At 36.1% G+C, this 12,896-nt stretch overlaps 1 protein-coding gene across 3 annotated transcripts in view; it reads left to right on the forward strand.

The window, feature by feature from the left end:
• LOC118186114 (uncharacterized) overlaps nucleotides 1-12,896 on the forward strand; it is a 149,494-nt gene that overhangs the window by 25,452 nt on the left and 111,146 nt on the right. The gene's annotated exons all lie outside the window — the stretch shown is intronic.

Genomic DNA, 12,896 nt, shown 5'->3' on the forward strand with positions numbered 1-12,896 from the left:
GCTTCTGCCAATGTGAGTTACGTATGTTCAGTAGCAAATAAGAATGATTAAAAAAAATGTATAATAATATTTTTAGTTCTGAAAAGATTTAATTGAATAAGATGATGTAAAAGATTTTCGTCCAAGCTCGTGTGAAATCGTCTGCGATCTTAATCGAATTAATTATCATTTTTATACAATTTGCTGTGTATAAATGTTTGCTATATTTGATATATTGATTTTGTTTATAAATACCCCATTGGCCATATAACTTTTTCCCTTTCCATTTCTTGTGTTGAAACTGTTATAAAGATAACACTTTAAATTATTTCCCTTCTCTTCACGTGCAAGTTGTTCGTAATTTCCGGGACCATTGCATCTGAATCGTTTGCATCAACACTCATGCAATGTATCCTTGTTCTCGAATTCCAAATCTGTATTAATTTTCTATATTAATTATGACTTAAATTAGTAAAATCATTTGTAAAAAAGTAAAGCATGCTGTCATAAGAGATGATAAGATAGGGAATTTCAAGTCAAAATGCAACAGTTTTCTTTTGAATAGGTATTAAATATTTAAATTTTTTCGAACTATTCAGAAAGATTATCCCACATTCTCTTTGAAATTGTGTCTCTTGAAGGAAGTTTGGCGCCGATAATAAGTTTTAAACATAGCAGTGCTTTGGTCCAGACAGTGCGAGACCAAAGCCGCATTAATGAAATCGTCTATATAAATATTAAATGTATAGAATTGCAACCAAAGCTAGATGTAGTATTAGTACTAATGGAATCGAAATTTCTAACCTTTTTGCTTATTGTGTAGGAAATTCCGCATTCTCTTGTGCGAGCTGTTGTGGTGTAAATTTGTTGGAATGTCGAGCTAGAACAGGGTTTCTCAACCCTTTTTGCCGTATGCACCCCTTTCATCATTGCTAAAAGATCATCCCTTCCTTTCCAAAACTCGAAAAATGAATATATGCATTTATCTAGATTTAGAGGATATTTTAACGTGTTTTTTAAATTAAACAACAAAAAAATCTAGAAAATGTTGATAAATACCAAAACTTCAATAAAAGTGGTTTTTTATATTCATGAAATAAAACTAAATACTTAACAGCTAAATAAAAGGATGGCCGGATTCTACCCCTGAAATTATGAAATCCCCTTCTCCCCGGTTGAGAACTCCTATAGTAGAAATTAAAAGTTTCGTTTTGCGAATTTCGGTGATGGCACAATTTATTTGCATGTTTCTGAAATGTCTAATGGTCTGTGAAATTGTACCCTTTTTCTTTCTACTCTGTGTTGAGTTGCAGTCGTAATAACTAAATTACTGAGTAATCAAATCATATTTAAGAACTTACTGATTCTATTAACCCTTAGTTGAGTAAAATCTGCAGGTGTAGTCACATGCTTTCAGTATTTTGTAAATTTTCTAGTTACAATCCTCAACAATTATGTAATTTGTGAATTTCACTTTTGCTTTCAGCTCGTATTTGCTGTTTTAGTAATAACAGATATATGTGCCATTATAGAATATTTTAAATATCTGGAAATGAACTTCTGAAGGGTAAAGTAAAATTTACTCAGTTGCAATGACGTATTTTAGGATAACCCTAAGCATTAAAAAAAAAAAAAAAAAAAAAAAAAAAAAAGAGTATTTTCTGTGGCTTATTTTCCAATCATTTCAATTAATATCAGCTTTATGCTCTCCACGTACCTGAATTCGATCCAAAATACCCAAATGCTGTATTTGGAGTGATAACGCAGTGTAAAGCGATCTTGTGAATTTTATATCCGAGTTAACTCATATAACTTTCTACTGAAAATGTTCGTAACCTTTTCTAGAACAAGCCTGTTTAGATGAACGTTTAAAAGTAGTAGATTTTTGTAGCCTACTTTCGAAATCATTTCTTTAAACACAGTGGCGAATCTTGCACCTGTGACTTCGTCTGCAGAGTTCCTTCCCACTTTAAATTCTAGCATTGTTTATAGCTAAACCGGTTTTAAAGAAAAAAAAAAAAGTCTGCATACTTGTCTGGATGCAAGTTATTATTTTTAAAGATCTTCCTTTGCTTTAAACGTGCTGCGAAAGGATTTTTGTTCAAAGATACTTTGATAAAAAGGATTTCGCTTATTCTTATAGTTTTCTGCCTGTGTTCTCTGCAGAGATGTTCACGATGTCCGATTACTTTGATAAAAGTATTCTTTTTGATTGTTTTTGTGAGAGAGATTCGCCGTTCTTTTCAACTTTCTACTTTCGAATAATTGTGCTTTTGTTTTCATAGATGTTTTTGTAGGATTCACGATGTTCACCGCTGTTTTTAAATTTTTTTTGTATTAATTTTATTCTAATTGCGTATATAAATTATATTTTTGTTCTAGTTACGTATATGAAAGAGCAGACATTAAATATTAGCTGAAAAGCTTGAAGAGGCATTGTGCCGTTTACTGGCGGCAAAAAAGAAGCTGTGTACATTGAAAACACAACTATTAGCAGTCATATATCATGTTGGTGTGTTTGCGTAAGATGTCAGATTAGGCATCACTATCTTGTAATGATTTTTCTTAAGAAGGTGAAATGCTAGTTTACGAGGTTTTCCGTTTCGGGAAGAGAATTTGGATCTGAGCCATATTTTGGCTTTGTATAAACTTATCAATAAATAACTCGTAATTTAAAATACTGCAGGTTCCTAGTGGTGTCCGTATTTGATCTCTTAGGAGTTGGAGAAATTTTAAAGCATTAATGTCTTTAAGCTGTGGAATATTAGCCGAAAGGGGAAATAACGTGTCTGAGTCGTTTTCCTCCACACAGAATCTGAAACGAAGCAGGTCGCAAGTAAAATGAAGGCTTTCCATTTAACCAAGACCTCGCAACTTTGCATACCTTAATCCGTTGTCTTCAGTTGGTTTTCATTTGGGAACCGTTTGCCTAATTTAGCATATTAATTAATAGCACTAACTTCCACAGAGCAGACTGCTTGCGTTTAATCATAATTTAAACTAAATTATTCAGCGTACAATATAATTTATGTAGATTTGATAGTGCTTAAAAACTAAATATTGAAATAAACGTGATTTGGAAAGACTAAAAAAGTTATTCTTGGTAAATTTGATTTAAAAAGAAAAATCCAGACAAATTAACTTTAATATATATATATATATATTAAAAAAAAAAAAAAACTCGGTTGGACAATGTTATAGCTTTTAAATTGTGTGAAACTTGGTAAAGCTTTCCCCCCCGTTTTTATTACATGAGTTTTCTAGGTTCTGTCATCTTTAGTTGGTGATGCTTATGATGTATATACGTTTAAGATAAAACATTAAGTTGCTGTGAGTAATACCCCAGTGTGCAAAACTTAAGCAACTTTTTTTGATTTTGGCCATAATTCCGCAAAAAAAAAAAAAAAAAAAAATCAATGTAAAATTTATGCTACAGAGGCACAGTGTAGTTCTTAAAAGATGATTAAAACCGGTCAAGGACAACAAATCAAAGAGCCTGAGTAAAATATATGACCAACCCTAACTGCAGTGGTTACGTTGCACCGTCTGTCGATACTCAACATGATTATATAACAGTTCTTGGAGTAAGAATTCCCATTCTTAAAGGAATATATATGTCAGTCGTCTAGTATTCTCCGGAAGATAAGATCGTGCCGCTAGGTGTCTCCATGAAGTATCCCACATATGTTCATTAGGATTTAAACCAGGAGAGTACGCTGGCCAATTTATTCTGTGGATATCTTAACTTTCCAGGAGCTCCCTGTATGGTCGTATATTGTCATCCATAAAAACAAAGTAGGGATCAACGGCAGCCTGAAAAAGCAGCAACGATATCTAGTAAATGAACCTCTGTCGAAAATGTGGAGCTCCGTCTGTCCGTTCATAATGCCATCCCATACAAACGTCAAGGGCTGCACCGTTCAGGACAGCGGGCGAATGAATAGACGATTTTTATAAAGTATCTGACATAGTAAACCGGGACAACTATCATTCGGTTGCCGTGCGCAGCTTATTAAAAGCAATGTTGCCCGCTGTCTGGTATCTATCTCTTTTGGCCTGCAGGGAGAGGGACCCTTGTTTTCCTTGGTCGACCGCCACCAATCATTTTTTTTCAGCTGTACTTGTCATTTGAAAGGCTTTCCAAGCTCGTGAAACAACACTTTTATCAGTTCCAAACTGTTTGCTGATAGGCATCAAACTACGCTCCTTTTCAAGTTTGCCAATCATTTTATCAGGTTCAATTGTTCCGTCTTACCTTCTTCGGGAACATGCAAGGACCTCACTCGGAACAGAGAGCTTACTAAAGCTATGTTCAAAACTGTGGGAAGTAAACAGGATACACAAGAAGGGTATACAAAACCCTTTATTTTTCTCTATTTACAATAACTTCCGTACTTCGGAATACACAGACCCGCTACTTGGGGTCTAACGTAAAAATATAAAAAAATAGAACTAAACTCTAATTTAACTTTAAAATAATAAACGTGGAAGATTGGCCTTATATTAACAGGAAGCCGTATGTAGTACAGAGAACTGTGAACACTACAATACGTTTAAAAATTATCAAGAGGATTAAAACCTCTAGCCTGGAAGGCTACCAGCAACTGAGTAAACTTCTAAGGTAAGCGGCCTGCTTCGACTAACTGCTTCCTCTCTCTTGCTTGGCAAAAAGCCACAACTTAAATACTTGGCGTTCGCCAGACAAACTTTGCATAAATACTTTAACGCCTATAATTCTGGCCGGAAGTAGAAAATAAGAAGTGATAGTAAAGATTTAAAATAAAATAAACGTTAGTAAAACTTAAGATCCTTACATACTTCCCGCCAGAGTTAATTAGTTTGAAACTGAGGTCTAAAACGACCTTGTTGAAAACTTTTAGCTCTAGAATCTAACGCGAGGCCAATCTTTTACAAACATTTTTCGCTAGAAACTAGAAATTTAAAAGAAAGAAATTTGTTTTTACAATAGCAGCTCCCAGGACACACAATTTTTTTTTCCTCTGTACTGCATCTGAACAGGAGCTTTTATTCAAATCTGGTTCCTTCCAGAGATCTGGAAGGAAAACTAGTTTAATGAAATGTTACACAATGAAATGGCAAGTAACATGTATAATTATATTTCTCTTAACATTCTTATTTCATTCATAACTATTTTAGTTATCTCTCCCCGTGCTGTCTGACATGTGTTGTACAAGAACACCAAACACGAATGTGTTTATGTCTATGTGTTCAACACTTCCTCCTACAATCAAAACACTAACGTGTTAAAATTCAACATACCAAGACCTCGTAACACACCCTAATTTCAACTCTAAACCCTGAGGTACTATTCTGAAACAGAGAGCCTAACTACATCATTCAACCTTTAACACATATTCACCATGATTTAGTCTTTTTACAGTCACACGAATAAAAAAAATTTTAACATTACTTTCACTTTTACCATATCACGGTATTTCTTAACATTTAAAATAACAGTTCACATTGTATATAAGAACATATTAACATGCCGTTAATTTTACACAATTGAAAACATACATTAGTAGTACATTGTTAACTTCTATTCTTTTCAAAGCAAGTGCCAATTCTTTCTACATTGAAATAATACATTTCAAAAAGTCTTTCAGGCTAAAACTTCTTTCTTGCCAGAATGTTTTAAATAATATTTATACAATAACTTTTTACAATATTTAAGTCTTTACACAACGCTATTATACATCAACTTTAGTTTTACGCGCGAGTAATTGAAAAACATAATACCAAGATCGGTAACAACTCATTTCTCGCCCTTTTGGCGATAAAGGTAGACCTCGCATGAGGTAAAACTTCTTGAAATCTGCCACTTGCAGTAAGAATGAAAGATTAACTTAATGTTTGCAAAGTAACATAAAATTTTACTTATCTTTGTGATATTCGGACATTCTTTTCTGGGCCCAGTCCTTAAAGGTAGTGCAGATAGTTGTTTGATTTATCCTCCTTCTTGTACGGGCTCGCCCTTCAGTGCCTTCCTCTAGATGCTTTCTTTTTTCTCCAATTCGGTTACCCTTGAATACCTTCTTTTTCGCTTCTGCCTGTGGTCTTGGTCGTTTGATGGCAGCTGGTCTTGGCGGAACCGGGAAACTTCTTTCGTGTTCCTGCTTGGACCTCGTTGCTGGCCGTTCAAATTTTCCTTGTAACTTTTCCTCCGCCGCTGATGGCCCTTCCGCAGTTCGGCGACATTTGCTGCGGAGAGTCCTGTCGGATGAGTAGATCTTCCGTTTTAGAGCCGGGTTATAGTTGCCGTCATTTCTCCTGGTTCTCTTTGCATACGTCGTCCTTCTCCCTTCTTCATTCTGGGGGTGTTCGTGAACTCTCTTTTCTGGACGGTGGAACGGCTTCTTTTTCTTGCTACCTACAATTTTTCCGCGGGGAAACTTTCTTTTCACTTGCTCCTGCCTCTTAATGGCCTGCCCTTGTACTTGTCGTTTTTCCACCTCTGGAGCTTGTGCCTGCGGTGTCTGCCGTGCCGGATCCTGCAAAAGATCTGAAAATATTTGCATTTTATTACGATCACAGTAGGGTTTGATTTGATCAATGTTTGCGGAGCAGGTTTCACCATTTCTGGCTTTTAACACTACTACAGCGTGAGTTATTTTTTCTATAACATATGGTCCTTCAAATCGTGGAAAAAATTTGGCAGTTTTATCTTCTGGTGCTGAAGAAAGTGAATGCTTAATTTTTAAAACTTCATCCCCTACTTTATAAGTTACTCCCCGTCGTTTCAAATCATAATATAGTTTTTGTTTTCTCTGTGCTACTTCAGTATTCTTCTTTGCTTCCTTAATTAGTTTTTCTATATCACCCATTTTAAATTCTGGGGCTCTTTGTTGAACATAAAATAATTTATCTAACGGCGTTATAATCTTTCTGCCTAGAAATAACTCAGCAGGAGTTTTGCCCGTTGTATCATGTTTTGCGGTCCTAAGGGCGAAAGCAAATTCATTGATATAGTTATCCCAGCTTTTATGAAAATTTTTAACGTAACTACGGATAATTTTCACTATATTTCTATTGACCCGTTCCGCTATATTTGATTGCGGCCGATACGGGACCATTTTTAAATGACGTATGCCCAGTTTTTGGCACATGTCTTCAAATATATTACTTACAAATTGAGGACCATTATCCGATATAACTTTTAGGGGCGCCCCGTATTTTAAAATATATTTATTTAAAATAGAATCAGTAACTAATTTCGCGGAGGCTCGTTTTAAGGGAACAATTTCGGTCCATTTACTAAAATGATCAACCATAACAAGGAGATAGCAACTTTTATTTAACTGACTTTTTGGGAAAGGGCCCAATAAATCGATGCCAATTATTTCATTTGCAAATTCGGATTTAATACTATTTAGAAACCCGGCCGGGCGGAAATTAATATAATTAACTGCTTGACATGTTGGGCAGGACTGGACATACGCCCTTGTTAACTTTTGCAGTTCATGAAAATAGACTGCCTCGCGTACGCGTTGGATAGTTTTTCGAATACCAGCATGAGAAGCTAAAGGGCTGTCATGGAGCTCCTGCAGGATATTTAATCTAAGACTAGCTGGGATAACAGGTCGAAATTCGTTGTTGGAATTCGTAGTTTTTGTATAAAATAATAGACCATCTATTAGTTCGTAATGGGTCACCCTATTTCTTATCGCCACGATATCTTGGTGGCTAAAATTTTCAGGATCCTTTAAATACTCATAAATGCTTCCAAACTCAGGATCCTTACCCAGTTCGGTTATTACAGTTTCTCGGGAATTTATTGTACATGCTGTGAGCATTGCCACCTTTACAGTATTACCTTGTTCATCTATTTTAATTCTTGATAGGGCATCTGCTACGATATTTTCCTTTCCGGGGGTATGCTTGATTACCAGATTATATTCTTGTAGCTTGAGTGCCCATCTTATTAACCTTGGGGATAAGTTTTTCCCTGAGTACAATCTAGTTACCGCCGCATGATCAGAGTACACTGTTATTGGCGCCTTTCCAAAATAGACTCGGAACTTTTGCACTGCTAACAGAACTGCAAGTGCCTCTCTCTCGGTCGCGGAATAGTTTCTTTGTGTTTGATTTAAAGTTCGGCTAAAAAATGCCACGGGCTGCTGATTTTGCGAAAGTACTGCTCGTACCGCATAATCCGAAGCATCCGCTGAAATTTCTAAATTCTCATCCTTTTCAGGAAATTTCAACACAGGGGCTTGCGTTAATGCTTGTTTTAATTTTTCGAAAGCATTATTGGCTTCGGTCGTCCACGAGAATCTTGCCTTTTTCCTTTTTAATTTTAACAATGGCTCAGCGATAGCTGCAAAATCTTTTATAAAGGACCTATAATATGAACAAAGTCCTAGAAAAGAAGAGAGCTTCTTTGCCGTGTTTGGAGTCGGATACTTTTGTACAGCGATTATTTTTATTCGTCTGTCTCTATTCCTTTCTGAGATATCTTGTAACCTAAATATTTTAATTCAGGGGCTGCAAATTTGCACTTTTCGACATTAACTTTTAGACCGGCCTCATTTAATAAAGAAAACACCTGTCTTAAATCCTGTACATGTTGGTCGAGATTATCACTAGTAATAATGATATCGTCTAAATAGATAAATGTGGACTTTCCAAGAACAGGTCTTAACACAATGTCCATACATCGCTGAAATGTTGCCGGGGCATAAGTTGCCGGGGCATAAAATGCATAAGTGCCAGACTTGGTTATAAAAGCAGTCTTAGGCACGTCCTCAGGCCTAACCCCTATTTGAAAATAACCAGTCGTCAAGTCTAAAGTCGTCATATACTTGGTGGATGTTATGTTCCTTAGAATCTCCTCAATTATAGGTAACGGATATACCGGATATTTAGTTATGGAGTTTAATTTACGGTAATCAATTGCGAATCTCCACCTTTTTGGATGTGTCAAAGGATAGTCATTATTTTTCTTACATAAAACCACCGGGCTAGCATAACTACTTGAGATGGGCGTTATGATCTTTTTACGTAGCATATCGGTGACATGCCATTCTATAATTTTTTCCTTATTCTTATCATACCGGTATGGTTTGTAGCGAACTGGCATTGAATCTCCGGTGTCAATACTATGGTTAGTAACCTGAGTAAATCCTGGAATATCACTAAATAACGAAGCAAATTCACTTACCACTTGTCGGATTCTTCCTTGCTCGTCATTAGGCAGGTGGTCAAGATTTAACATCGGCAGTTCAGCCTTTTCTGCACGAACTGGTTTCATTGTCAGCTTAAGGGACGCTTCATTAAAATCCAGCGTTGCTTGTGCTTCTGAAAGAAAATCGATTCCTAAAATTATATGTGCTTGCAGATTCTTTACTATAAAAAACATCACCTTTACTTGTTCGTCCTTGATACGGACATACAGCGGTACTTTACCTATACACTTACATAGTTCTCCTTGCGCCGCTAACACTGTCGTATTATCCGAATTATATATGCGGTATTTCCGAAAATACTTCCTAAAAAAATCTTCTGCCACACAGGAACACTGCGCGCCTGTATCCAGGAGTGCGGTGGCTGGGATATTATTCACCAACACTTCAATCTTCGGAAGAGTCAAATTTTTCACCATTACTGTATTTAACTTGAAGGAAGAGGGGTTTTCGTGGCCTTCGGATTTCCGCACCCTCTCGTCAGCAGAAATCCGTTTTAGTTTAACTTATTTTTCATTTCCGTGCTTTCCTTCTTTTTCCCCTGGCCTTGAGACTTTTTTTCTGGATTGCTATTGAACTGTCGACGTTCGCCGGCTGTTTTTGAATGCTCGGGTTTCCTTGCCCACTGATTCGCTTTGCTTCCGTAGCCGTGTGCTTGAGTTTGCTGTAGTCTTGGCGCACCAAATTGGTTCCGCTGTTGATATTGGCGTCTTCTTTCAACGTCCGCTGTTCTGCTACTTTCAAACTGGACTGCTAGCTCAAATAACTTTTCCAGTGTAGTCGGATTTCTTAATTCAATAAAGTCTTGCACTTGGGGCAGTAACCTCGGCAAAATCACTTGAATTATCTCAGGATCCGGACGGTTTCCATACAAGAGCTTGAAGACGTGAATTTTTCTTAAAATAAAGCTTGAGAGGTTTTCGATTCTTTGTTGATATATACTAAAAAGTTCCGTTTCTAATTTCGCACGATCCCTTACAACAGGGAAGGCTTTTAGTAGGGCAGTCTTGAAATTCTCGTAAGTATAGGTGGGACTTCCTGCTTGACCCAAGAGACTTCTGCCTATACATTTGAACCAATTAAGCGCTTGGCCCTTGAAAGCGCTGGTAGCTAAGGTAACTTTTTGAAATTCGTGCGCGGGGTAGAGCATGAAGTGATCATCCAATTTTTCCAAAAAACTGGTTACCGGTGAATTTCCATTAAATGTTGCTTCTGGTTTCATCGAAGCGCGCATGGTCTGGACGATGTAACCAAATCCTTCCAGGGCGGCAGCTGGCATTTCTGGATTCTGAGCCGTTTCTGCAGGCAGCACAGGTTCTTCTTGAAACTCGGCCATGGTTATTCTTCGTTGGGCGCCACTATCAGGTTCAATTGTTCCGTCTTACCTTCTTCGGGAACATGCAAGGACCTGACTCGGAACAGAGAGCTTACTAAAGCTATGTTCAAAACTGTGGGAAGTAAACAGGATACACAAGAAGGGTATACAAAACCCTTTATTTTTCTCTATTTACAATAACTTCCGTACTTCGGAATACACAGACCCGCTACTTGGGGTCTAACGTAAAAATATAAATAAATAGAACTAAACTCTAATTTAACTCTAAAATAATAAACGTGGAAGATTGGCCTTATATTAACAGGAAGCCGTATGTAGTACAGAGAACTGTGAACACTACAATACGTTTAAAAATTGTCAAGAGGATTAAAACCTCTAGCCTGGAAGGCAACCAGCAACTGAGTAAACTTCTAAGGTAAGCGGCCTGCTTCGACTAACTGCTTCCTCTCTCTCGCTTGGCAAAAAGCCACAACTTAAATACTTGGCGTTCGCCAGACAAACTTTGCATAAATACTTTAACGCTTATAATTCTGGCCGGAAGTAGAAAATAAGAAGTGATAGTAAAGATTTAAAATAAAATAAACGTTAGTAAAACTTAAGATCCTTACAATTTTACCACTTGTAAAAGGCGTCCTGATAAGCCATACTGCACGTACAAATCTCACTTGCACGTGAAAAAAGACCTGCAAATGTGCCTTCCTTTCTTCTTTTTAAGTTGCCTTGCACTGCGCGCTTTGACTTCTCATGATTTGCGTGCTCGTGCCCTCTGACCTCATGCAATTGATACTAGCCCATATGCATGACCTTTCTACTGAATAATTGACTTTTCATTGGACTGATCGCTAAAAGCTGTTTTCTACAGTTTCATGGTTGTATGTCGAAAAATGAATTTGTTGCTTTGCACACTGGTATATATGGATATTTGCTATTTTGTTTTTGAGTTAATATTCATGATAGTTTTCCTTCTGTGTTGATGCGGTGGATAAAAGCATATATGTAAGCTTAAAAAAGATGAACTGTCATTGAAATATTTTCAATTATATTTTGCTTCCTCATCAGATCTGTTGATGTGTCTTTTATCAATTACTGATGTGACTCAAACATTTGCACGAATTTTATATCTGATCCTGAATCATCTGAATTCAGCAATGTTCAAAATGCTATCTTCTTTCTGCTCTTGAATTTTTATAGGATTGCTTAATCGATATTAAAAAAGCGCTATTTATATTTGTGAGCAATAGTAATGAGGTCTCCGTAATTGTTGGCTTTGTTTTTGAGACAGGTACAGGTAGAAGCTAGGCCAGCACCTCTGTAGTACCACAGGTAATTGAACTTGTTTTTGACAAAAGATCTTAACTTTCGTCATTCTCCCAAATATAAGTTTGACATTTACATGGTGGTTAACAGCTGCTATCGAGATGTCATGCCCTAATTCGCATTCATCTTTTGCTAGTGGTGAACAAATCATGTAACTTTCTGAAGAGACTGAAAATACATGTACATTCGTCATGCTTGATAAAATATATTTTCGAGAAAAAGCAAATTTAGTGCATCAGAGTCCCATTTATTTTATCCATGATATTTTATGAAGTTACAGTTCATCTTCGGATATATGTTTATGATATTTATTTTTATACTAAAATTTTCAGCAACTTTAAGCTTAGGATAGTAAGAAATAAAATGATTTACAGATTCTTCGTAGCAGTGAGAAATTTTCGTTCTAATCGAGAACTCTTTTTCTTGCTCTAACTTCATTCTTTCTATTGTTCAATTTGGTTGGGAATGACTTCATTTTTTTTTTTTTTTTTTCATTTTATATTATTTATTTATTTATTCTTATGGCGAAATTTATTTTCTTGATCTCTGATATTAAAAGCAAACACGATTTTAATTTAAAACAACGCTTTTCGAATTCTTTTTATTATTGCAAATTCTTTAGGAGACGGCGATTGCCATTTCATCTGAAAATGTTCCTTGAACTCTTTTGCCACGCATTTCGTTATCTGATATAATAGAAATCTTAAGATCTTTTAGTTGATTAATTGCTTTCTTTCTGAGGCCTTGATCTATCCTTGACAATAACTCTTCAGTTCCTAGTAAAAAATGTGCGCGATACTTTTTGGAAGTATCCGAGGTTAAACGAATATTTATCTTAACATTTTAAAAGAGAAAGATTTAATATGATTGTATTCTTCTGCGAATTCTTCTGATTTATTTCCATTTGATTATCAGAAGGTGGAACTCCATCCAAGCTGAGACACCGACTTTCTCCTGATATTTATGCTTTTACTTGGCATTGAGATGAGTCTTAAAATAAATTTACATCTTTTTTCTTTGCGACGAATTTGGATACAAAATCTGTCTTTCTATTTCAATTA

Source organism: Stegodyphus dumicola, chromosome 1, assembly GCF_044657685.1.
Source record: "Stegodyphus dumicola isolate Sdum_Otavi_A_Nest chromosome 1, ASM4465768v1".
Classification (NCBI taxonomy): Eukaryota; Metazoa; Arthropoda; class Arachnida; order Araneae; family Eresidae; genus Stegodyphus; species Stegodyphus dumicola.